Source organism: Schistocerca americana, chromosome 3, assembly GCF_021461395.2.
Source record: "Schistocerca americana isolate TAMUIC-IGC-003095 chromosome 3, iqSchAmer2.1, whole genome shotgun sequence".
In the NCBI taxonomy this organism is placed as follows: Eukaryota; Metazoa; Arthropoda; class Insecta; order Orthoptera; family Acrididae; genus Schistocerca; species Schistocerca americana.
The window spans coordinates 10,483,295-10,511,110 of record NC_060121.1 but is presented as its reverse complement, the minus strand read 5'-3'; positions in this window follow the sequence as shown (position 1 = coordinate 10,511,110).

The window sequence follows — 27,816 nt, the reverse complement described above, 5'->3', positions numbered from 1 at the left end:
AGTAAGAAGAGTCGGTCTTCATGTACTTAAGTCAGCATTGTGCCTTTTGTATATAATTCAGGTGCAATTTCTGTGTTTCATCGTCAATAAGAAGGTCCAAGGGAAACAGTAAACCTGAATTGAAGCATCGGAATCTATAACTAGTGTCACAGGAATGGTTAAAAACATAGTCAGTAAGAAGAGTCAGTCTTCTTGTCCTTAAGTCGGCATTGTGCCTTTTGTATTTAATTCCGATGCAATTTCTGTGTTTCATCGTCAATAAGAAGGTCCAAGGGATACAGTAAACCTGGAGTGAAGCATCGGAATCTATAACTAGTGTCACAGGAATGGTTCAAAACATAGACAGTAAGCAGATACAGACTTGTTGTACTTAAGCCGGCATTGTTTCTTTTGTATTTAGTTCCGATACAATTTCTGTGTTTCATCGACAATAAGAAGGTCTAAAGGTACATTAAACTTGAAGTGAAGCATCGGAATCTATAACTAGTGTCACAGGAATGGTTCAAAACATAGACAGTAAGGAGAGTCAGTCTTCTTGTACTTAAGTCGGCATTGTGCCTTTTGTATTTCATTCCGGTGCAATTTCTGTGTTTCATCGTCAATAAGAAGGACAGAGGAATACAGTAAACCTGAAGTGAAGCATCGGAATCTATAACTAGTGTCACAGGAATGGTTCAAAACATTGACAGGAAGAAGAGTCAGTCTTCTTGTACTTGAGTCGGCATTCTGCCTTTTGTATACAATTCCGGTGCAATTTCTGTGTTTCATCGTCAATAAGAAGGTCTAAGGGAAATAATAAACCTGAAGTGAAGCATCGGAATCTATAACTAGTGTCACAGGAATGGTTCAAAACATAGTCAGTAAGAAGAGTCGGTCTTCATGTACTTAAGTCAGCATTGTGCCTTTTGTATATAATTCCGGTGCAATTTCTGTGTTTCATCGTCAATAAGAAGGTCTAAGGGAAATAGTAAACCTGAAGTGAAGCATCGGAATCTATAACTAGTGTCACAGGAATGGTTAAAATTGTGCCTTTTGTATTTAATTCCGATGCAATTTCTGTGTTTCATCGTCAATAAGAAGGTCCAAGGGATACAGTAAACCTGGAGTGAAGCATCGGAATCTATAACTAGTGTCACAGGAATGGTTCGAAACATAGACAGTAAGCAGATACAGACTTGTTGTACTTAAGCCGGCATTGTTTCTTTTGTATTTAGTTCCGATACAATTTCTGTGTTTCATCGACAATAAGAAGGTCCAAGGGATACAGTAAACTTGAAGTGAAGCATCGGAATCTATAACTAGTTTCACAGGAATGGTTCAAAACATAGACAGTAAGGAGAGTCAGTCTTCTTGTACTTAAGTCGGCATTGTGCGTTTTGTATTTCATTCCGGTGCAATTTCTGTGTTTCATCGTCAATAAGAAGGACAGAGGAATACAGTAAACCTGAAGTGAAGCATCGGAATCTATAACTAGTGTCACAGGAATGGTTCAAAACATAGACAGAAAGTAGAGTCAGTCTTCTTGTACTTGAGTCGGCATTCTGCCTTTTGTATTAAATTCCGATGCAATTTCTGTGTTTCATCGTCAATGAGAAGGTCCTAGGGATACAGTAATCCTGAAGTCAAGCATCGGAATCTCTAACTAGTGTCACAGGAATGGTTCAAAACATAGACAATAAGAAGGTTCAGTCTTCATGTACTTAAGTCGCCATTGTGCCTTTTTTTATTTAATTCCAATGCAATTTCTGTGTTTCATCGTCAATAAGAAGGTCAGAGGGATACAGTAAAACCTGAAGTGAAGCATCGGAATCAATAACTAGTGTCATAGCAATGGTTCAAAACATAGACGGTCAGAAGAGTCAGTCTTCTTGTACTTGAGTCGGCATTGTGCCTGTTGTATTTCATTCCGATGCAATTTCTGTGTTTCATCGTCAATAAGAAGGCCCAAGGGATACAGTAAACCTGATCTAAAGCATCGGAATCTATAACTAGTGTCACAGGAATGGTTCAAAACATAGTCAGTAAGATGAGTCAGTCTTCATGTACTTAAGTCGCCATTGTGCCTTTTGTATTTAATTCCGACGCAATTTCTGTGTTTCATCGTCAATAAGAAGGTCCAAGGGATACAGTAAACCTGGAGTGAAGCATCGGAATCTATAACTAGTGTCACAGGAATGGTTCAAAACATAGACAGTAAGCAGATACAGACTTGTTGTACTTAAGCCGGCATTGTTTCTTTTGTATTTAGTTCCGATACAATTTCTGTGTTTCATCGACAATAAGAAGGTCTAAAGGTACATTAAACTTGAAGTGAAGCATCGGAATCTATAACTAGTGTCACAGGAATGGTTCAAAACATAGACAGTAAGGAGAGTCAGTCTTCTTGTACTTAAGTCGGCATTGTGCCTTTTGTATTTCATTCCGGTGCAATTTCTGTGTTTCATCGTCAATAAGAAGGACAGAGGAATACAGTAAACCTGAAGTGAAGCATCGGAATCTATAACTAGTGTCACAGGAATGGTTCAAAACATTGACAGGAAGAAGAGTCAGTCTTCTTGTACTTGAGTCGGCATTCTGCCTTTTGTATACAATTCCGGTGCAATTTCTGTGTTTCATCGTCAATAAGAAGGTCTAAGGGAAATAATAAACCTGAAGTGAAGCATCGGAATCTATAACTAGTGTCACAGGAATGGTTCAAAACATAGTCAGTAAGAAGAGTCGGTCTTCATGTACTTAAGTCAGCATTGTGCCTTTTGTATATAATTCCGGTGCAATTTCTGTGTTTCATCGTCAATAAGAAGGTCTAAGGGAAATAGAAAACCTGAAGTGAAGCATCGGAATCTATAACTAGTGTCACAGGAATGGTTAAAATTGTGCCTTTTGTATTTAATTCCGATGCAATTTCTGTGTTTCATCGTCAATAAGAAGGTCCAAGGGATACAGTAAACCTGGAGTGAAGCATCGGAATCTATAACTAGTGTCACAGGAATGGTTCGAAACATAGACAGTAAGCAGATACAGACTTGTTGTACTTAAGCCGGCATTGTTTCTTTTGTATTTAGTTCCGATACAATTTCTGTGTTTCATCGACAATAAGAAGGTCCAAGGGATACAGTAAACTTGAAGTGAAGCATCGGAATCTATAACTAGTTTCACAGGAATGGTTCAAAACATAGACAGTAAGGAGAGTCAGTCTTCTTGTACTTAAGTCGGCATTGTGCGTTTTGTATTTCATTCCGGTGCAATTTCTGTGTTTCATCGTCAATAAGAAGGACAGAGGAATACAGTAAACCTGAAGTGAAGCATCGGAATCTATAACTAGTGTCACAGGAATGGTTCAAAACATAGACAGAAAGTAGAGTCAGTCTTCTTGTACTTGAGTCGGCATTCTGCCTTTTGTATTAAATTCCGATGCAATTTCTGTGTTTCATCGTCAATGAGAAGGTCCTAGGGATACAGTAATCCTGAAGTCAAGCATCGGAATCTCTAACTAGTGTCACAGGAATGGTTCAAAACATAGACAATAAGAAGGTTCAGTCTTCATGTACTTAAGTCGCCATTGTGCCTTTTTTTATTTAATTCCAATGCAATTTCTGTGTTTCATCGTCAATAAGAAGGTCAGAGGGATACAGTAAAACCTGAAGTGAAGCATCGGAATCAATAACTAGTGCCATAGCAATGGTTCAAAACATAGACGGTCAGAAGAGTCAGTCTTCTTGTACTTGAGTCGGCATTGTGCCTGTTGTATTTCATTCCGATGCAATTTCTGTGTTTCATCGTCAATAAGAAGGCCCAAGGGATACAGTAAACCTGATCTAAAGCATCGGAATCTATAACTAGTGTCACAGGAATGGTTCAAAACATAGTCAGTAAGATGAGTCAGTCTTCATGTACTTAAGTCGCCATTGTGCCTTTTGTATTTAATTCCGACGCAATTTCTGTGTTTCATCGTCAATAAGAAGGTCAGAGGGATACAGTAAACCTGAAGTGAAGCATCGGAATCAATAACTAGTGTCATAGGAATGGTTCAAGACATAGACAGTAAGAAGAGTCAGTCTTCTAGTACTTGAGCCGGCATTGTGCCTTTTGTATTAAATTCCGATGCAATTTCTGTGTTTCATCGTCAATAAGAAGGTCCCAGGGATACAGTAAACCTGAAGTCAAGCATCGGAATCTATAACTAGTGTCACAGGAATGGTTCAAAACATAGTCAGTACTTAGGTCGGCATTGTGCCTTTTGTATTTCATTCCGATGCAATTTCTGTGTTTCATCGTCAATAAGAAGGTCCAAGGTATACAGTAAACCTGAAGAGAGGCATCTAAATCTATAACTAGTGTCACAGGAATGGTTCAAATCATAGTCAGAAAGAAGAGTCAGTCTTACTGTACTGAAGTCGGCATTGTGCCTTTTGTATTTAATTCCGATGCAACTTCTGTGTTTCGTCGTTAATAAGAAGGTCCAAGGGATACAGTAAACCTGAAGTGAAGCATAGGAATCTATAACTAGTGTCATAGGAATGGTTCAAAACATAGACAGTAACAAGAGTCAGTATTCTTGTACTTGAGTCGGCATTGTGCCTTTTGTATTTGATTCCGATGCAATTTCTGTGTTTCATCGTCAATAAGAAATTCCAAGGGATACAGTAAACCTAAAGTGAAGCATCGGAATCGATAACTAGTGTCAATGGAATGGTTCAAAACATTGACAGTAAGAAGAGTCAGTCTCCTTGTACTTAAGTCGGCATTGTGCGTTTTGTATTTAATTCCAGTGCAATTTCTGTGTTTCATCGTCATTAAGAAGGTCAGAGGGACACAGTGAACCTGGAGTGAAACATCGGACTCTATAACTAATGTCACATGAATGGTACAAAACATAGTCAGTAAGAAGAGTCGGTCTTCTTGTTCCTAAGTCGGCCTTGTGCCTTTTGTATTTCATTCCGATGCAATTTCTGTGTTTCATCGTCAATAAGAAGGTCCAAGGGAAACAGTAAACCTGAAGTGAAGCATCGGAATCTATAACTAGTGTCACAGGAATGGTTCAAAACAGAGACAGTAAGCAGATACAGACTTGTTGTACTTAAGTCGGCATTGTTTCTTTTGTATATAGTTCCGATACAATTTCTGTGTTTCATCGACAATAAGAAGGTCCAAGGGATACAGTAAACCTGAAGTGAAGCATCGGAATCTATAACTAGTGTCATAGGAATGGTTCAAACATAGACAGTAAGAAGAGACAGTATTCTTGTAGTTCAGTTGGCATTGTGCCTTTTGTATTTGATTCCGATGCAATTTCTGTGTTTCATCGTCAATAAGAAGGTCCATGGGATACAGTAAACCTAAAGTGTAGCATCGGAATCGATAACTATTGTCAATGGAATGGTTCAAAACATAGACAGTAAGAATAGTCAGTCTTCTTGTACTTAAGCCGCCATTGTGCCTTTTATATTTAATTCCGATGGAATTTCTGTATTTCGTCGTTAATAAGAAGGTCAGAGGGATACAGTAAACCTGAAGTGAAGCATCGGAATCTATAACTAGTGTCACAGGAATGGTTCAAAACATAGTCAGTAAGAAGAGTCGGTCTTCATGTACTTATGTCGGCATTGTGCCTTTTGTATTTAATTCCGGTGCAATTTCTGTGTTTCAACGTCAATAAGAAAGTCAGAGGGATACAGTAAACCTGAAGTGAAGCATCGGAATCTATAACTAGTGTCAGAGGAATGGGTCAAAACATAGTCAGTACTTAAGTCGGCATTGTGCCTTTTGTATTTCATTCCGATGCAATTTCTTTGTTTCATCGTTAATAAGAAGGTCCAAGGGATACAGTAAACCTGATGTGAAGTATCGGAATCTATAACTAGTGTCACAGGAATGGTTCAAAACATAGTCAGTAAGAGGAGTCAGTGTTAATGTACTTAAGTTGCCATTGTGCCTTTTGTATTTAATTCCAATGCAATTTCTGTGTTTCATCGTCAACAAGAAGGTCAGACGGATACAGTAAAACTGAAGTGAAGCATCGGAATCAATAAGTAGTGTCATAGGAATGGTTAAAAACATAGACAGTAAGAAGAGTAAGTCTTCTTGTACTTGAGTCGGCATTGTGCCTTTTGTATTTAATTCCGATGCAACTTCTGTGTTGCATCGTAAATAAGAAGGTCCAAGGGAAACAGTAAACCTGATGTGAAGCATCGGAATCTATAACTAGTGTCATAGGAATGGTTCAAAACATAGACAGTAAGAAGAGTCAGTCTTCATGTACTTAAGTCGCCATTGTGCCTTTTGTATTTAATTCCGATGCAATTTCTGTGTTTCATCGTCAACAAGAAGGTCAGAGGGATACAGTAAAACTGAAGTGAAGCATCGGAATCAATAACTAGTGTCATAGGAATGGTTTAAAACATAGACAGTAAGAAGAGTAAGTCTTCTTGTACTTGGGTCGGTATTGTGCCTTTTGTATTTAATTCCGATGCAACTTCTGTGTTTCATCGTCAATAAGAAGGTCAGAGGGATACAGTAAACCTGAAGTGAAGCATCGGAATCTATAACTAGTGTCACAGGAATGGTTCAAAACACAGTCAGTAAGAAGAGTCGGTCTTCATGTACTTATGTCGGCGTTGTGCCTTTTGTATTTAATTCCAGTGCAATTTCTGTGTTTCAGCGTCAATAAGAAGGTCCAAGGGATACAGTACACCTGGAGTGAAGCATTGGATTCAATAACTAGTGTCACAGGAATCGTTCAAAACATAGTCAGTAAGAAGAGTCGGTCCTCATGTACTTAAGTCGGCATTCTGCCTTTTGTATTTAATTTCGATGCAATTTCTGTGTTCCATCGACAATAAGAGGGTCCAAGGGATACAGTAAACCTGAAGTGACGTATCGGAATCTATAACTAGTGCCACAGGAATGGTTCAAAAGATAGTCGGTAAGATGAGTCAGTCTTTATGTACTTAAGCCGCCATTGATCTTTTATATTTAATTCCGATGCAATTTCTGTATTTCGTCGTCAATAACAAGGTCAGAGGGATACAGTAAACCTGAAGTGAATCATCGGAATCAGTATCTAGTGTCATAGGAATGGTTCAAAACATAGACCGTAAGAAGAGTCAGTCTTCTTGTACTAGAGTCGGCATTGTCCCTTTTGTATTAAATTCCGATGCAATTTCAGCGTTTCATCGTCAATAAGAAGGTCCAAGGGATACAGTAAACCTGGAGTGAAGCATAGGAATTTATAACTAGTGTCAGAGTAATGGGTCAAAACATAGTCAGTACTTAAGTCGGCATTGTGCCTTTTGTATTTCATTCCGATGCAAATTCTTTGTTTCATCGTCAATAAGAAGGTCCAAGGGATACAGTAAACCTGAAGTGAAGTATCGGAATCTATAACTAGTGTCACAGGAATGGTTCAAAACATAGTCAGTAAGAAGAGTCAGTGTTCATGTACTTGAGTCGGCATTGTGCCTTTTGTATTTTATTCCGATGCAATTTCTGTGTTTCATCGTCAATAAGAAGGTCAGAGGGATACAGTAAACCTGAAGTGAAGCATCGGAATCTATAACTAGTGTCACAGGAATGGTTCAAAACAAAGTCAGTAAGAAGAGTCGGTCTTCATGCACTTATGTCGGCATTGTGCCTTTTGTATTTAATTCCGGTGCAATTTCTGTGTTTCTACGTCAATAAGAAAGTCAGAGGGATACAGTAAACCTGAAGTGAAGCATCGGAATCTATAACTAGTGTCATAGGATGGCTTCAAAACATAGACAGTAAGAAGAATCAGTCTTCTTGTACTTGAGTCGGCATTGTGCCTTTTGTATTTTATTCCGATGCAATTTCTGTGTTTCATCGTCAATAAGAAGGTCAGAGGGATACAGTAAACCTGAAGTGAAGCATCGGAATCTATAACTAGTGTCACAGGAATGGTTCAAAACGAAGTCAGTAAGAATAGTCAGTCTTCTTGTCCTTAAGTCGGCATTGTGCCTTTTGTATTTAATTCCGATGCAATTTCTGTGTTTCATCGTCAATAAGAAGGTCCAAGGGATACAGTAAGCCTGAAGTGAAGCATCGGAATCAATAACTAGTGTCACAGGAATCGTTCAAAACATAGTCAGTAAGAAGAGTCGGTCTTCATGTACTTAAGTCGGCATTGTGATTTGTATTTAATTCCGATGCAATTTCTGTGTTTCATCGTCAATAAGAAGGGCCAAGGGATACAGTAAACCTGAAGTGAAGCATCGGAATCTATAACTAGAGCCACAGGAATGGTTCAAAACATAGTCAGTAAGATGAGTCAGTCTTCATGTACTTAAGTCGCCATTGTGCCTTTTGTATTTAATTCCGATGCAATTTCTGTGTGTCATCGTCAATAAGAAGGTCAGAGGGATACAGTAAACCTGAAGTGAAGCATCGGAATCAATAACTAGTGTCATAGGAATGGTTCAAAACATAGACAGTAAGAAGAGTCAGTCTTCTTGTACTTGAGTCGGCATTGTGCCTTTTGTATTAAATTCCGATGCAATTTCTGTGTTTCATCGTCAATAAGAAGGTACAAGGGATACAGTAAACCTGGAGTGAAGCATAGGAATTTATTACTAGTGTCACAGGAATGGGTCAAAACATAGTCAGTAAGAAGAGTCAGTCTTCTTTTACTTGAGTCGGCATTGTGCCTTTTGTATTTAATTCCGACGCAATTTCTGTGTTTCATCGTCAATAAGAAGGTCAGAGGGATACAGTAAACCTGAAGTGAAGCATCGGAATCTATAACTAGTGTCACAGGAATGGTAGAAAAAAACACAGTCAGTAAGAAGAGTCGGTCTTCATATACTTATGTCGGCATTGTGTCTTTTGTATTTAATTCCGACTCAATTTCTGTGTTTCATCGTCAATAAGAAGGTCAGAGGGATACAGTAAACCTGAAGTGAAGCATCGGAATCTATAACTAGTGTCACAGGAATGGTTCAAAGCATAGTCAGTAAGAACAGTCAGTCTTCTTGTCCTTAAGTCGGCATTGTGCCATTTGTATTTAATTCCGATGCAATTTCTGTGTTTCATCGTCAATAGAAAGGTCCAAGGGATACAGTAAACCTGAAGTGAAGCATCGGAATCTATAACTAGTGTCATAGGAATGGTTCAAAACATAGACAGTAAGAAGAGTCAGTCTTCTTGTACTTGAGTCGTCATTGTGCCTTTTGTATCTAATTCCGATGCAATTTCTGTGTTTCATCGCCAATAAGAAGGTCCAACTGATACAGTAAACCTGAAGTGAAGCATCGGAATCTATAACTAGTGTCACAGGAATGGTTCAAAACATAGTCAGTAAGAAGAGTCGGTCTTCGTGTACTTATGTCGGCATTGTGCCTTTTGTATTTAATTCCAGTGCAATTTCTGTGTATCAACGTCAACAAGAAGGTCCAAGGGATACAGTACACCTGGAGTGAAGCATTGGAATCAAAAACTAGTGTCACAGGAGTCGTTCAAAACATAGTCAGTAAGAAGAGTCGGTCCTCATGTACTTAAGTCGGCATTGTGCCTTTTGTATTTAATTCCGATGCAATTTCTGTGTTCCATCGACAATAAGAAGGTCCAAGGGATACAGTAAACCTGAAGTGAAGTATCGGAATCTATAACTAGTGCCACAGGAATGGTTCAAAAGATAGTCAGTAAGATGAGTCAGTCTTCATGTACTTAAGCCGCCATTGTTCCTTTTATATTTAATACCGATGCAATTTCTGTATTTCGTCGTCAATAAGAAGGTCAGAGGGATACAGTAAACCTGAAGTGAAGCATCGGAATCAATAACTAGTGTCATAGGAATGGTTCAAAACATAGACAGTAAAAAGAGTCAGTCTTCTTGTACTTGAGTTGGCATTGTGCCTTTTGTATTAAATTCCGTTGCAATTTCTGTGTTTCATCGTCAATAAGAAAGTCCAAGGGACACAGTAAACTTGGAATAAAGCATAGGTATATATAACTAGTGTCACAGGAATGGGTCAAAACATAGTCAGTAAGAAGAGTCAGTCTTTATGTACTTAAGTCGCCATTGTGCCTTTTCTATTTAATTCCGATGCAATTTCTGTGTTTCATCGTCAACAAGAAGGTCAGAGGGATACAGTAAATCTGAAGTGAAGCATCGGAATCAATAACTAGTGTCATAGGAATGGTTGAAAACAGAGACAGTAAGAAGAGTAAGACTTCTTGTACTTGTGTCGGCATTGTGCCTTTTGTATTTATTTCCGATGCAACTTCTGTGTTTCATCGTCAATAAGAAGGTCCAAGGGATACAGTAAACCTGAAGTGAAGCATCGGAATCAATAACTAGTGTCACAGGAATCGTTCAAAACATAGTCAGTAAGAAGAGTCGGTCTTCATGTACTTAAGTCGGCATTGTGATTTGTATTTAATTCCGATGCAATTTCTGTGTGTCATCGTCAATAAGAAGGTCAGAGGGATACAGTAATCCTGAAGTGAAGCATCGTAATCATAAACTAGTGCCATAGGAATGGTTCAAAACATAGACAGTAAGAAGAGTCAGTCTTCTTGTACTTGAGTCGGCATTGTGCCTTTTGTATTAAATTCCGATGCAATTTCTGTGTTTCATCGTCAATAAGAAGGTACAAGGGATACAGTAAACCTGGAGTGAAGCATAGGAATTTATAACTAGTGTCACAGGAATGGGTCAAAACATAGTCAGTAAGAAGAGTCAGTCTTCATGTACTTAAGTCGCCATTGTGCCTTTTGTATTTAATTCCGATGCAATTTCTGTGTTTCATCGTCAACAAGAAGGTCAGAGGGATACAGTAAAACTGAAGTGAAGCATCGGAATCAATAACTAGTGTCATAGGAATGGTTTAAAACATAGACAGTAAGAAGAGTAAGTCTTCTTGTACTTGGGTCGGTACTGTGCCTTTTGTATTTAATTCCGATGCAACTTCTGTGTTTCATCGTCAATGAGAAGGTCAGAGGGATACAGTAAACCTGAAGTGAAGCATCGGAATCTATAACTAGTGTCACAGGAATGGTTCAAAACACAGCAAGTAAGAAGAGTCGGTCTTCATGTACTTATGTCGGCATTGTGTCTTTTGTATTTAATTCCGGTGCAATTTCTGTGTTTCAACGTCAATAAGAAAGTCAGGGGGATACAGTAAACCTGAAGTGAAGCATCGGAATCTATAACTAGTGTCACAGGAATGGTTCAAAGCATAGTCAGTAAGAACAGTCAGTCCTCTTGTCCTTAAGTCGGCATTGTGCGTTTTGTATTTAATTCCGATGCAATTTCTGTGTTTCATCGTCAATAAAAAGGTCCAAGGGATACAGTAAACCTGAAGTGAAGCATCGGAATCTATAACTAGTGTCATAGGAATGGTTCAAAACATAGACAGTAAGAAGATCAGTCTTCATGTACTTGAGTCGGTATTGTGCCTTTTGTATTTAATTCCGATGCAATTTCTGTGATTCATCGTCAATAAGAAGGTCCAAGGGATACAGTAAACCTGATGTGAAGCATCGGAATCTGTAACTAGTGTCACAGGAATGGTTCAAAACATAGTCAGTAAGAAGAGTCAGTCTTCTTGTACTTGAGTCGGCATTGTGCCTTTTGTATTTAATTCCGATGCAATTTCTGTGTTTCATCGTCAATAAGAAGGTCCAAGGGATACAGTAAACCTGAAGTGAAGCATCGGAATCTATAACTAGTGTCATAGGAGTGGTTCAAAACATCGTCAGTAAGATGAGTCAGTCTTCATGTACTTAAGTCGCCATTGTGCCTTTTGTATTTCATTCCGATGCAATTTCTGTGTTTCATCGTCAATAGGAAGGTCGGAGGGATACAGTAAACCTGAAGTGAAGCATCGGAATCAATAACTAGTGTCATAGGAATGGTTCAAAACATAGACAGTAAGAAGAGTCAGTCTTCTTGTACTTTAGTCGGCATTGTGCCTTTTGTATTAAATTCCGATGCAATTTCTGTGTTTCATCGTCAATAAGAAGGTTTAAGGGATACAGTAAACCTGAAGTCAAGCATCGGAATCTATAACTAGTGTCACAGGAATGGTTCAAAACATAGTCAGTACTTAAGTCGGCATTGTGCCTTTTGTATTTCATTCCGATGCAATTACTGTGTTTCATCGTCAATAAGAAGGTCCAAGGGATACAGTAAACGTGAACTGAAGCATCGGAATCTATAACTAGTGTCACAGGAATGGTTCAAAACATAGTCAGTAAGATGAGTCAGTCTTCATATACTTAAGTCGCCATTGTGCCTTTTGTATTTAATTCCGACGCAACTTCTGTGTTTCATCGTCAATAAGAAGGTCAGAGGGATACAGTAAACCTGAAGTGAAGCATCGGAATCAATAACTAGTGTCATAGGAATGGTTCAAGACATAGACAGTAAGAAGAGTCAGTCTTCTAGTACTTGAGCAGGCATTGTGCCTTTTGTATTAAATTCCGATGCAATTTCTGTGTTTCATCGTCAATAAGAAGGTCCAAGGGATACAGTAAACCTAAAGTGAAGCATCGGAAACTATAACTAGTGTCACAGGAATGGTTCAAAACATAGTCAGTACTTAAGTCGGCATTGTGCCTTTTGTATTTCATTCCGATGTAATTTCTGTGTTTCATCGTCAATAACAAGGTCCAAGGGATACAGTAAAATTGAAGTGAAGCATCGGAATCTATAACTAGTGTCATAGGAATGGTTCAAAACGTAGTCAGTAAGATGAGTCAGTCTTCATGTACTTAGATCGCCATTGTGCATTTTGTATTTAATTCCGTCGCAATTTCAGTGTTTCATCGTCAATAAGAAGGTCAGAGGGAGACAGTAAACCTGAAGTGAAGCATCGGAATCAATAACTAGTGTCATAGGAATGGTTCAAGACATAGACAGTAAGAAGATTCAGTCTTCTAGTACTTGAGCCGGCATTGTGCCTTTTGTATTAAGTTCCGATGCAATTTCTGTGTTTCATCGTCAATAAGAAGGTCCAAGGGATACAGTAAACCTGAAGTCAAGCATCGGAATCTATAACTAGTGTCACAGGAATGGTTCAAAACATAGTCAGTACTTATGTCGGCATTGTGCCTTTTGTATTTCATTCCGATGCAATTTCTGTGTTTCATCGTCAATAAGAAGGTCCAAGGTATACAGTAAACCGGAAGTGAAGCATCGAAATCTATAACTAGTGTCATAGGAATGGTTCAAAACATAGACAGTAAGAAGAGTCTGTCTTCATGTACTTGGGTCGGTATTGTGCCTTTTGTATTTAATTCCGATGCAATTTCTGTGATTCATCGTCAATAAGAAGGTCCAAGGGATACAGTAAACCTGATGTGAAGCATCGGAATCTGTAACTAGTGTCACAGGAATGGTTCAAAACATAGTCAGTAAGAAGAGTCAGTCTTCTTGTACTTGAGTCGGCATTGTGCCTTTTGTATTTAATTCCGATGCAATTTCTGTGTTTCATCGTCAATAAGAAGGTCCAAGGGATACAGTAAACCTGAAGTGAAGCATCGGAATCTATAACTAGTGTCATAGGAGTGGTTCAAAACATCGTCAGTAAGATGAGTCAGTCTTCATGTACTTAAGTCGCCATTGTGCCTTTTGTATTTCATTCCGATGCAATTTCTGTGTTTCATCGTCAATAGGAAGGTCGGAGGGATACAGTAAACCTGAAGTGAAGCATCGGAATCAATAACTAGTGTCATAGGAATGGTTCAAAACATAGACAGTAAGAAGAGTCAGTCTTCTTGTACTTTAGTCGGCATTGTGCCTTTTGTATTAAATTCCGATGCAATTTCTGTGTTTCATCGTCAATAAGAAGGTTTAAGGGATACAGTAAACCTGAAGTCAAGCATCGGAATCTATAACTAGTGTCACAGGAATGGTTCAAAACATAGTCAGTACTTAAGTCGGCATTGTGCCTTTTGTATTTCATTCCGATGCAATTACTGTGTTTCATCGTCAATAAGAAGGTCCAAGGGATACAGTAAACGTGAACTGAAGCATCGGAATCTATAACTAGTGTCACAGGAATGGTTCAAAACATAGTCAGTAAGATGAGTCAGTCTTCATATACTGAAGTCGCCATTGTGCCTTTTGTATTTAATTCCGACGCAACTTTTGTGTTTCATCGTCAATAAGAAGGTCAGAGGGATACAGTAAACCTGAAGTGAAGCATCGGAATCAATAACTAGTGTCATAGGAATGGTTCAAGACATAGACAGTAAGAAGAGTCAGTCTTCTAGTACTTGAGCCGGCATTGTGCCTTTTGTATTAAATTCCGATGCAATTTCTGTGTTTCATCGTCAATAAGAAGGTCCAAGGGATACAGTAAACCTAAAGTGAAGCATCGGAAACTATAACTAGTGTCACAGGAATGGTTCAAAACATAGTCAGTACTTAAGTCGGCATTGTGCCTTTTGTATTTCATTCCGATGTAATTTCTGTGTTTCATCGTCAATAACAAGGTCCAAAGGATACAGTAAAATTGAAGTGAAGCATCGGAATCTATAACTAGTGTCATAGGAATGGTTCAAAACATAGTCAGTAAGATGAGTCAGTCTTCATGTACTTAGATCGCCATTGTGCATTTTGTATTTAATTCCGACGCAATTTCAGTGTTTCATCGTCAATAAGAAGGTCAGAGGGATACAGTAAACTTGAAGTGAAGCATCGGAATCAATAACTAGTGTCATAGGAATGGTTCAAGACATAGACAGTAAGAAGATTCAGTCTTCTAGTACTTGAGCCGGCATTGTGCCTTTTGTATTAAGTTCCGATGCAATTTCTGTGTTTCATCGTCAATAAGAAGGTCCAAGGGATACAGTAAACCTGAAGTCAAGCATCTGAATCTATAACTAGTGTCACAGGAATGGTTCAAAACATAGTCAGTACTTAAGTCGGCATTGTGCCTTTTGTATTTCATTCCGATGCAATTACTGTGTTTCATCGTCAATAAGAAGGTCCAAGGGATACAGTAAACGTGAACTGAAGCATCGGAATCTATAACTAGTGTCACAGGAATGGTTCAAAACATAGTCAGTAAGATGAGTCAGTCTTCATATACTTAAGTCGCCATTGTGCCTTTTGTATTTAATTCCGACGCAACTTCTGTGTTTCATCGTCAATAAGAAGGTCAGAGGGATACAGTAAACCTGAAGTGTAGCATCGGAATCAATAACTAGTGTCATAGGAATGGTTCAAGACATAGACAGTAAGAAGAGTCAGTCTTCTAGTACTTGAGCCGGCATTGTGCCTTTTGTATTAAATTCCGATGCAATTTCTGTGTTTCATCGTCAATAAGAAGGTCCAAGGGATACAGTAAACCTAAAGTGAAGCATCGGAAACTATAACTAGTGTCACAGGAATGGTTCAAAACATAGTCAGTACTTAAGTCGGCATTGTGCCTTTTGTATTTCATTCCGATGCAATTTCTGTGTTTCATCGTCAATAAGAAGGTCCAAGGTATACAGTAAACCGGAAGTGAAGCATCGAAATCTATAACTAGTGTCACAAGAATGGTTCAGAACATAGTCAGAAAGTAGTGTCAGTCTTCTTGTACTGAAGTCGGCATTGTGCCTTTTGTATTTAATTCCGATGCAACTTCTGTGTTTCATCGTTAATAAGAAGGTCCAAGGGATACAGTAAACCTGAAGTGAAGCATCGGATTCTGTAACTAGTGTCATAGGAATGGTTCAAAACGTAGACAGTAAGAAGAGTCAGTATTCTTGTACTTGTGTCGGCATTGTGCCTTTTGTATTTAATTCCGATGCAACTTCTGTGTTTCATCGTCAATAAGAAGGTCCAAGGGATACAGTAAACTTAAAGTGAAGCATCGGAATCTATAACTAGTGTCACAGGAATGGTTCAAAACATAGTCAGTACTGAAGTCGGCATTGTGCCTTTTGTATTTCATTCCGATGCAATTTCTGTGTTTCATCGTCAATAAGAAGGTCCAAGGGATACAGTAAACCTGAACTGAAGCATCGGAATCTATAACTAGTGTCACAGGAATGGTTCAAAACATAGTCAGTAAGATGAGTCAGTCTTCATGTACTTGAGTCGGCATTGTGCCTTTTGTATTTAATTCCGATTCAACTTCTGTGTTTCTTCGTCAATAAGATGGTCCAAGGGAAACTGTAAACCTGAAGTGAAGCATTGGAATCTATAACAAGTGTCATAGGAATGGTTCAAAACATAGACAGTAAGATGAGTCAGTCTTCTTGTACTTGAGTCGGCATTGTGCCTTTTGTATTTAATTCCGATGCAATTTCTGTGTTTCATCGTCAATAAGAAGGTCTGAGGGATGCAGTAAACCTGAAGTGAAGCATCGGAATCTATAACTAGTGTCACAGGAATGGTTCAAAACATAGTCAGTAAGAAGAGTCGGTCTTCATGTACTTATGTCGGCATTGTGCCTTTTGTATTTAATTCCGGTGCAATATCTGTGTTTCAACGTCAATAAGAAAGTCAGAGGGATACAGTAAACCTGAAGTGAAGCATCGGAATCTATAACTAGTGTCACAGGAATGGTTCAAAACATAGACTATAAGAAGATTCAGTCTTTTTGTACTTAAGTCAGCATTGTGCCTTTTGTATTTAATTCCGATGTAGTTTCTGTGTTTCATCGTCAATAAAAAGGTCCAAATGATACAATAAACCTGAAGTGAAGCATCGGAATCTATAACTAGTGTCAATGAAATGGGTCAAAACATAGACAGTAAGAAGAGTCAGTCTTCTTGTACTTAAGTCGGCATTGTGCCTCTTGTATTTAATTCCGATGCAATTTCTGTGTTTCATCGTCAATTAGAAGGTCAGAGGGATACAGTAAACCTGAAGTGAGGCATCGGAATCAATATCTAGTGTCATAGGAATGGTTCAAAACATAGACAGTAAGAAGAGTCAGTCTTCTTGTACTTGAGTCGGCATTGTGCCTTTTGTATTACATTCCGATGCAATTTCTGTGTTTCATCGTCAATAAGAAGGTCCAAGCTATACAGTAAACCTGAACTGAAGCATCGGAATCTATAACTAGAGTCACAGGAATGGTTCAAAGCATAGTCAGTAACATGATTCAGTCTTCATGTACTTGAGTCGGCATTGTGCCTTTTGTATTTAATTCCGATGCAACTTCTGTGTTTCTTCGTCAATAAGAAGGTCCAAGGGAAACAGTAAACCTGAAGTGAAGCATCGGAATCTATAACTAGTGTCATAGGAATGGTTCAAAACATAGACAGTAAGATGAGGCAGTTCTCTTGTATTTGAGTCGGCATTGTGCCTTTTGTATTTAATTCCGATGCAATTTCTGTGTTTCATCGTCAATAAGAAGGTCTGAGGGATACAGTAAACTTGAAGTGAAGCGTCGGAATCTATAACTAGTGTCACAGGAATGGTTCAAAACATAGTCAGTAAGAAGAGTCGTTCTTCATGTACTTATGTCGGCATTGTGCCTTTTGTATTTAATTCCGGTGCAATTTCTGTGTTTCAACGTCTATAAGAAAGTCAGAGGGATACAGTAAACCTGAAGTGAAGCATCGGAATCTATAACTAGTGTCACAGGAATGGTTCAAAACATAGACAGGAAGAAGAGTCAGTCTTCTTGTACTTGAGTCGGCACTCTGCCTTTTGTATTAAATTCCGATGCAATTTCTGTGTTTCATCGTCAATATGAAGGTCCTAGGGATACAGTAATCCTGAAGTCAAGCATCGGAATCTATAACTAGTGTCACAGGAATGGTTCAAAACATAGACATTCAGAAGATTCAGTCTTTTTGTACTTAAGTCAGCATTGTGCATTTTGTATTTAATTCCGATGTAGTTTCTGTGTTTCATCGTCAATAAAAAGGTCCAAATGATACAATAAACCTGAAGTGAAGCATCGGAATCTATAACTAGTGTCAATGAAATGGTTCAAAGCATAGACAGTAAGAAGAGTCAGTCTTCTTGTACTTAAGTCGGCATTGTGCCTCTTGTATTTAATTCCGGTGCCATTTCTGTGTTTCATCGTCAATAAGAAGGTCAAAGCGATACAGTAAACCTGAAGTGAAGCATCGGAATCTATAACTAGTGTCATAGGAATGGTTAAAAACATAGACAGTAAGAAGAGTAAGTCTTCTTGTACTTGAGTCGGCATTGTGCCTTTTGTATTAAATTCCGATGCAAATTCTGTGTTTCATCGTCAATAAGAAGGTCAGAGGGATACAGTAAACCTGAGGTGAAGCGTCGGAATCTATAACTAGTGTCACAGGAATGGTTCAAACATAGTCAGTAAGAAGAGTCGGTCTGCATGTACTTATGTCGGCATTGTGCCTTTTGTATTTAATTCCAGTGCAATTGCTGTGTTTCAACGTCAATAAGAAGGTCCAAGGGATACAGTACACTTGAAGTGAAGCATCGGAATCAATAACTAGTGTCACAGGAATCGTTCAAAACATAGGCAGTAAGAAGAGTCGGTCTTCATGTACTTAAGTCGGCATTGTGCCTTTTGAATTTAATTCCGATGCAATTTCTGTGTTTCATCGTCAATAAGAAGGTCCAAGGGATAAAGTAAACCTGAAGTGAAGCATCGGAATCTATAACTAGTGCCACAGGAATGGTTCAAACATAGTCAGTAAGACGAGTCAGTCTTCATGTACTTAAGCCGCCATTGTGCCTTTTGTATTTAATTCCGATGCAATTTCTGTGTTTCATCGTCAATAAGAAGGTCAGAGGGATACAGTAAACCTGAATTGATGCATCGGAATCAATATCTAGTGTCATAGGAATGGTTCAAAACATAGACAGTAAAAAGAGTCAGTCTTCTTGTACTTGAGTCGGCATTGTGCCTTTGGTATTAAATTCCGATGCAATTTCTGTGTTTCATCGTCAATAAGAAGGTCCTAGGGATACAGTAAACCTGAAGTGAAGCATCGGAATCTATAACTAGTGTCACAGGAATGGTTCAAAACATAGTCAGTAAGAAGAGTCGGTCTTCATGTACTTATTTCGGCATTGTGCCTTTTGTATTTAATTCCGGTGCAATTTCTGTGTTTCAACGTCAATAAGAAAGTCAGAGGGATACAGTAAACCTGAAGTGAAGCATCGGAATCTATAACTAGTTTCACAGGAATGTTTCAAAGCATAGTCTGTAAGAACAGTCAGTCTTCTTGTCCTTAAGTCGGCATTGTACCTTTTGTATTTAATTCCGATGCAATTTCTGTGTTTCATCGTCAATAAGAAGGTCCAAGGGATACAGTAAACCTGAAGTGAAGCATCGGAATCTATAACTAGTGTCATAGGAATGGTTCAAAGCATAGTCAGTAAGAAGAGTCAGTCTTCTTGTACTTGAGTCGGCATTGTGCCTTTTGTATTTAATTCCGATGCAATATCTGTGTTTCATCGTCAATAAGAAGGTCCAAGGGATACAGTAAACCTGAAGTGAAGCATCGGAATCTATAACTAGTGTCACAGGAATGGTTCAAAACATAGTCATTAAGAAGAGTCGGTCTTCATGTACTTAAGTCGGCATTTTGCCTTTTGTATTTAATTCCGGTGCAATTTCTGTGTTTCAACGTCAATACGAAAGTCAGAGGGATACAGTAAACCTGAAGTGAAGCATCGGAATCTATAACTAGTGTCATAGGAATGGTTCAAAACATAGTCAGTAAGAAGAGTCAGTCTTCTTGTACTTGAGTCGGCATTGTGCCTTTTGTATTTAATTCCGATGCAATATCTGTGTTTCATCGTCATTAAGAAGGTCCAAGGGATACAGTAAACCTGGAGCGAAGCATAGGAATTTATAACTAGTGTCATAGGAATGGGTCAAAACATAGTCAGTACTTAAGTCGGGATTGTGCCTTTTGTATTTAATCCCGATGCAATTTCTGTGTTTCATCGTAAATAAGAAGGTCAAAGGGATAAAGTAAACCTGAAGTGAAGCATCGGAATCTATCACTAGTGCCATAAGAATGGTTCAAAGCATAGACAGTAAGAAGAGTCAGTCTTCTTGTACTTGAGTCGGCATTGTGCCTTTTGTACTTAATTCCGATGCAATTTCTGTGTTTCATCGTCTATAAGAAGGTCCAAGGGATACAGTAAACCTGAAATGAAGCATCGGAATCTATAACTAATATCACAGGAATGGTTCAAAACATAGTCAGTAAGAAGAGTCAGTCTTCATGTACTTAAGTCGTTATTGTGCGTTTATATTTCATTCCGGTGCAATTTCTGTGTTTCATCGTCATTAAGAAGGTCCAAGGGATACAGTAAACCTGGAGTGAAGCATCGGAATCTATAACTAGTGTCACAGGATTGGTTCAAACCATAGACAGTAAGAAGATACAGTCTTCTTGTACTTAAGTCGGCATTGTGAGTTTTTTATTTAATTCCGATGCAATTTCTGTGTTTCATCGTCAATAAGAAGGTGCAAGGTATACAGTAAACCTGAAGTGAAGCATCGGAATCTATAACTAGTGTCACAGGATGGTTCAAAACATAGACAGTAAGAAGGGTCAGTCTTCTTGTACTTAAGTCATCATTGTGCCTTTTGTATTTAATTGCGATGCAATTTCTGTGTTTCATCGTCAATAAGAAGGTCAGAGGAATACAGTAAACCTGAAGTGAAACATCGGAATGTATAACTAGTGTCACAGGAATGGTTCAAATCATAGACAGGAAGAAGAGTCAGTCTTCTTGTACTTGAGTCGGCATTGTGCCTTTTGTATTTAATTCCGATGTAATTTCTGTGTTTCATTGTCAATAAGAAGGTCCAAATGATACAGTAAACCAGAAGTGAAGCATCGGAATCTAAAACTAGTGTCACAGGAATGGTTCAAAACATAGTCAGTAAGAAGAGTCAGTGTTCTTGTCCTTAAATCGGCGTTGTGCCTATTGTATTTAATTCCGATGCTATTTCTGTGTTTCATCGTCAATAAGAAGGTCCATGAGATGCAGTCAACACGGAGCGAAGCATCGGAATCAATAACTAGTGTCACAGGAATGGTTCAAAACATAGACAGGAAGAAGATACAGTCTACTTCTACTTAAGTCGGCATTGTGCATTTTGTATTCAATTAAGATGCAATTTCTGTGTTTCATCGTCAATAAGAAGGTCAGAGGGATACAGTAAACCTGAAGTGAAGCATCGGAATCTATAACTAGTGTCACAGGAATGGTTCAAAACATAGTCAGTAAGAAGAGTCGGTCTTCATGTACTTAAGTCAGCATTGTGCCTTTTGTATTTAATTCCGATGCAATTTCTGTGTTTCATCGTCAATACGAAGGTCCAAGGGATACAGTAAACCTGAAGTGAAGCATCGGAATCTATAACTAGTGTCACAGGAATGGTTCAAAGCATAGTCAGTAAGAAGAGTCAGTCTTCATGGACTTAAGTCGGCTTTGTGCCTTTTCTATTTACCTCCGATGCAATTTCTGTGTTTCATCGTCAATAAGAAGGTCCAAGGGATACAGTAAACATGAAGTGAAGCATCGAAATCTATAACTAGTGTCACAGGAATGGTACAAAGCATAGTCAGTAAGAAGAGTAAATCTTCTTTTACTTAAGTCGCCATTTTGCCTAATCTATTTAATTCCGATGCAATTTCAGTGTTTCATCGTCAATACGAAGGTCCAGGGGATGCAGTAAAACTGCAGTGAAGCATCGGAATCAATAACTTGTGTCATTGGAATGGTTCAAAACATAGTCGGTAAGAAGAGTCATTCTTCATGTACTTAAGTCGGCATTGTGCCTTTTGTATTCATTTCCGGTGAAATTTCTGTGTTTCATCGTCAATAAGAAGGTCAGAGGGACACAGTAAACCTGAAGTGAAGCATCGGAATCTATAACTAGTGTCACAGGAATGTTTCAAAACATAGACAGTTAGAAGATACAGTCTTCTTGTACTTAAGTCGGCATTGTGCCTTTTGTATTTAATTCCGATGCAATTTCTGTGTTTCATCGTCAATAAGAAGGTCCAAGGGATACCGTAAACCTGAAGTGAAGCATCGGAATCTATAACTAGTGTCACAGGAATGGTACAAAACATAGTCAGTGAGAAGAGTAGGTCTTCATGTACTTAAGTCAGTATTGTGCCTTTTGTATTTAATTCCGGTGCAATTTCTGTGTTTCATCGTCAATAAGAAGGTCAGAGGGATACAGTAAACCTGAAGTGAAGCATCGAAATTTATAACTAGTGTCACAGGAATGCTTCAAACATAGTCAGTAAGAAAAGTTAGTCTTCTTGTCCTGAAGTCGGCATTGTGCCTTTTGTACTTAATTCCGATGCAATTTCTGTGTTTCATCGTCAATAAAAAGGTCCAAGGGATACAGTAAACCTGGAGTGAAGCATCGGAATCTATAACTATTGTCACAGAAATGGTTCAAAACATAGACAGTAAGACGATACAGTCTTGTTGTACTTAAGTGGGCATTGTGCCTTTTGTATTTAATTCCGATGCAATTTCTGTGTTTCATCGTCAATAAGAAGGTCCAAAGGATACAGTAAACCTGAAGTGAATCATCGGAATCTATGACTAGTGTCACAGGAATGGTTCAAAACATAGACAGGAAGAAGAGTCAGTCTTCTTGTCCTTGAGTCGGCATTGTGCCTTTTGTATAATATTCCGATGCAATTTCTGTGTTTCATCGTCAATAAGAAGGTCCTAGGGCTACAGTAAACCTGAAGTCAAGCATCGGAATCTATAAGTAGTGTCACAGGAATGGTTAAAAGCATAGACAATAAGAAGAGTCAGTCTTCTTGTACATCAGCCGGCATTGTGCCTTTTCTATTTAATTCCGATGCCATTTCTGTGTTTCATCGTCAATAAGAAGGTCCAAGGTATACAGTAAACCTGGAGTGTAGTATCGGAATCTATAACTAGTGTCACAGGAATGGTTCAAAACATAGTCAGTAAGAAGAGTCAGTCTACATGTACTTAAGTCTGCATTGTGCCTTTTGTATTTAATTCCGATGCAATTTCTGTGGTTCATCGTCAATAAGAAGGTCCAAGGGATACAGTAAACCTGGAGTGTAGCATCGGATTCTATAACTAGTGTCACAGGAATGGTTCAAAACATAGTCAGTCAGAAGAGTCAGTCTACATGTACTTAAGTCTGCATTGTGCCTTTTGTATTTCATTCTGGTGCAATTTCTGTGGTTCATCGTCAATAAGAAAGTCCAAGGGATACAGTAAACGTGGAGTGAAGCATCGGAATCTATAACTCGTGTCACAGGAATGGTTAAAAACATAGACAGTAAGAAGATACAGTTTTCTTGTACTTAAGTCGGCATTGTGCCTTTTGTATTTAATTCCGATGCAATTTCTGTCTTTCATCGTCAATAAGAAGGTCCAAGGGATACAGTAAACCTGAAGTGAAGCATCGGAATCTGTAACTAGTGTCACAGGATGGTCCACAACATAGACAGTAAGAAGAGTCAGTCTTCTTCTACTTAAGTCGGCATTGTGCCTTTTGTATTTAATTCCGATGCAATTTCTGTGTTTCATCGTCAATAAGAAGGTCAGAGGAATACAGTAAACCTGAAGTGAAGCATCGGAATCTATAACTAGTGTCACAGGAATGGTTCAAATCATAGACAGGAAGAAGAGTCAGTCTTCTTGTACTTGAGTCGGGATTGTGCCTTTTGTATGTAATTCCGATGTAATTTCTGTGTTTCATTGTCAATAAGAAAGTCCAAATGATACAGTAAACCTGAAGTGAAGCATCGGAATCTAAAACTAGTGTCACAGGAATGGTTCAAAACATAGTCAGTAAGAAGAGTCAGTCTTCTTGTCCTTAAGTCGGCGTTGTGCCTATTGTATTTAATTCCGATGCTATTTCTGTGTTTCTTCGTCAATAAGAAGGTCCAAGGGATACAGTAAACCTGGAGTGAAGCATCGTAATCAATAACTAGTGTCACAGGAATGGTTCAAAACTTAGACAGGAAGAAGATACAGCCTACTTCTACTTAAGTCGGCATTGTGCCTTTTGTATTTAATTCCGATGCAATTTCTGTGTTTCATCGTCAATACGAAGGTCCATGGGATACAGTAAACCTGAAGTGAAGCATCGGAATCTATAACTACTGTCACAGGAATGGTTCAAAGTATAGTCAAAAAGAAGGGTTAGTCTTCATGGACTTAAGTCGGCTTAGTGCCTTTTGTATTTAATTCTGATGCAGTTTCTGTGTTTCATCGTCACTAAGAAGGTCCAAGGGCTACAGTAAACCTGAAGTCAAGCATCGGAATCTGTAAGTAGTGTCACAGGAATGGTTAAAAGCATAGACAATAAGAAGAGTCAGTCTTCTTGTACTTCAGCCGGCATTGTGCCTTTTCTATTTAACTCCGATGCCATTTCTGCGTTTCATCGTCAATAAGAAGGTCCAAGGTATACAGTAAACCTGGAGTGTATCATCGGAATCTATACCTAGTGTCACAGGAATGGTTCAAAGCATGGTCAGTAAGAAGAGTCAGTCTACATGTACTTAAGTCTGCATTGTGCCTTTTGTATTTAATTCCGATGCAATTTCTGTGGGTCATCATCAATAAGAAAATCCAAGGGATACAGTAAACCTGGAGTGAAGCATCGTAATCAATAACTAGTGTCACAGGAATGGTTCAAAACTTAGACAGGAAGAAGATACAGCCTACTTCTACTTAAGTCGTTATTGTGACTTTTGTATTTCATTCCGGTGCAATTTCTGTGTTTCATCGTCAATAAGAAGGTCCAAGGGATACAGTAAACCTGGAGTGAAGCATCGGAATCTATAACTAGTGTCACAGGAATGGTTCAAAACATAGACAGTAAGAAGATACAGTCTTCTTGTACTTAAGTCGGCAATGTGCCTTTTGTACTTAATTCCGATGTAATTTCTGTGTTTCATTGTCAATAAGAAGGTCCAAATGATAGAGTAAACCTGAAGTGAAGCATCGGAATCTAAAACTAGTGTCACAGGAATGGTTCAAATCATAGTCAGTAAGAAGAGTCAGTCTTCTTGTCCTTAAGTCGGCGTTGTGCCTATTGTATTTAATTCCGATGCTATTTCTGTGTTTCATCGCCAATAAGAAGGTCCAAGGGATACAGTAAACCTGGAGTGAAGCATCGGAATCAATAACTAGTGTCACAGGAATGGTTCAAAACATAGACAGGAAGAAGATACAGCCTACTTCTACTTAAGTCGGCATTGTGCCTTTTGTATTTAATTCCGATGCAATTTCTGTGTTTCATCGTCAATAAGAAGGTCAGAGGGATACAGTAAACCTGAAGTGAAGCATCGGAATCTATAACTAGTGTCACAGGAATGGTTCAAAACATAGTCAGTTAGAAGAGTCGGTCTTCATGTACTTAAGTCTGCACTGTGCCTTTTGAATTTAATTCCGATGCAATTTCTGTGTTTCATCGTCAATACGAAGGTCCAAGGGATACAGTAAACCTGAAGTGAAGCATCGGAATCTATAACTAGTGTCACAGGAATGGTTCAAAGCATAATCAGTAAGAAGGATCAGTCTTCATGTACTTAAGTCGCCATTTTGCCTAATCTATTTAAATCCGATGCAATTTCAGTGTTTCATCGTCAATAAGAAGGTCCAGGGGATGCAGTAAACCTGCAGTGAAGCATCGGATTCAATAACTTGTGTCAATGGAATGGTTCAAAACATAGTCAGTAAGAAGAGTCATTCTTCATGTACTTAAGTCGGCATTGTGCCCTTTGTATTTAATTCCGGTGCAATTTCTGTGTTTCATCGGCAATAAGAAGGTCAGTGGGATACAGTAAACCTGAAGTGCAGCATCGGAATCTATAACTAGTGTCACAGGAATGTTTCAAAACATAGACAGTAAGAAGATACAGTCTTCTTGTACTTAAGTCGGCATTGTGCCTTTTGTATTTTATTCCGATGCAATTTCTGTGTTTCATCGTCAATAAGAAGGTCCAAGGGATACAGTAAACCTGAAGTGAAGCATCGGAATCTATAACTAGTGTCACAGGAGTGATACAAAACATAGTCAGTAAGAAGAGTCGGTCTTCATGTACTTAAGTCAGTATTGTGCCTTTTGTATTTAATTCCGGTGCAATTTCTGTGTTTCATCGTCAATAAGAAGGTCAGAGGGATACAGTAAACCTGAAGTGAAGCATCGGAATCTATAACTAGTGTCACAGGAATGGTTCAAAACATAGTCAGTAACAAAAGTCAGTCTTCTTGTCCTGGAGTCAACATTGTGCCTTTTGTATTTAATTCCGATGCAATTTCTGTGTTTCATCGTCTATAAGAAGGTCCAAGGGATACAGTAAACCTGGAGTGAAGCATCGAAATCTATAACTAGTGTCACAGGAATGGTTCAAAACATAGACAGTAAGACGATACAGTCTTGTTGTACTTAAGTCGGCATTGTGCCTTTTGTATTTAATTCCGATGCAATTTCTGTGTTTCATCGTCTATAAGACGGTCAGAGGATTACAGTAAACATGACGTGAAGCATCGGAATCTATAACTAGTGTCACAGGAATGGTTCAAAACATAGTCAGTAACAAAAGTCAGTCTTCTTGTCCTGGAGTCAACATTGTGCCTTTTGTATTAAATTCCGATGCAATTTCTGTGTTTCATCGTCAATAAGTAAGTCCTAAAGATACCGCAAACCTGAAGTCCAGTATCGGAATCTATACCTAGTGTCACAGGAATGGTTCAAAACATAGACAATTAGAAGAGTCTGTCTTCTTGTACTTAAGTCGGCATTGTGCCTTTTCTATTTAATTCCGATGCAATTTCTGTGTTCCATCGTCAATAAGAGGGTCAGAGGGATACAGTAAACCTGAAGTGAAGCATCGGAATCTATAACTAGTGTCACAGGAATGGTTGAAAACGTAGTCAGTAACAAGAGTCAGTCTTTTTGTACGTAAGTCAGCATTGCGCCTTTTGTATTTAATTACGATGTAATTTCTGTGATTCATCGTCAATAAGAAGGTCCAAATGATACAGTAAACCTGAAGTGAAGCATGGGAGTCTATCACTAGTGTCAATGGAAAGGTTCAAAACATAGACAGTAGGAAGAGTCAGTCTTCTTGTACTTAAGTCGGCATTGTGCCTTTTGTATTTAATTCCGGTGCAATTTCTGTGTTTCATCGTCAATAAGAATGTCCAAGGGATGCAGTAAACCTGGAGTGAAGCATCGGAATCTATAACTAGTTTTAATGGAATGGTTCAAAACATAGACAGTAAGAAGAGTCAGTCTTCTTGTACTTAAGTCGGCATTGTGCCTTTTGTATCTATTTCCGGTGCAATTTCTATATGTTTCATCGTCAATAAGAAGGTCACAGGGATACAGAAAACCTGAAGTGAAGCATCGGAATCTATAACTAGTGTCACAGGAATGGTTCAAATCGTAGTCAGTAAGAAGAGTCAGTCTTCTTGCACTTAAGTCGGCATTGTGCCATTTGTATTTCATTCCGATGCAATATTTGTGTTTCATCGTCAATAAGAAGGTCCAAGGGATACAGTAAACCTGGAGTGAAGCATCGGAATCTATAATTAGTGTCACAGGAATGGTTCAAACTTAGACAGTAAGAAGATACAGTCTTCTTGTACTTAATTCGGCATTGTGCCTTTTGTATTTAATTCCGATGCAATTTCTGTGTTTCGTCGTCAATATTAAGGTCCAAGGGATACAGTAAACCTGAAGTGAAGCATCGGAATCTATAACGAGTGTCACAGGAATGGTTCAAAACATATACAGTAAGAAGATACAGACTTGTTGTACTTAAGTCGGCATTGTGCCTTTTGTATTTAATTCCGATGCAATTTCTGTGTTTCATCGACAATAAGAAGGTCCAAGGGATACAGTAAACCTGAAGTGAAGCATC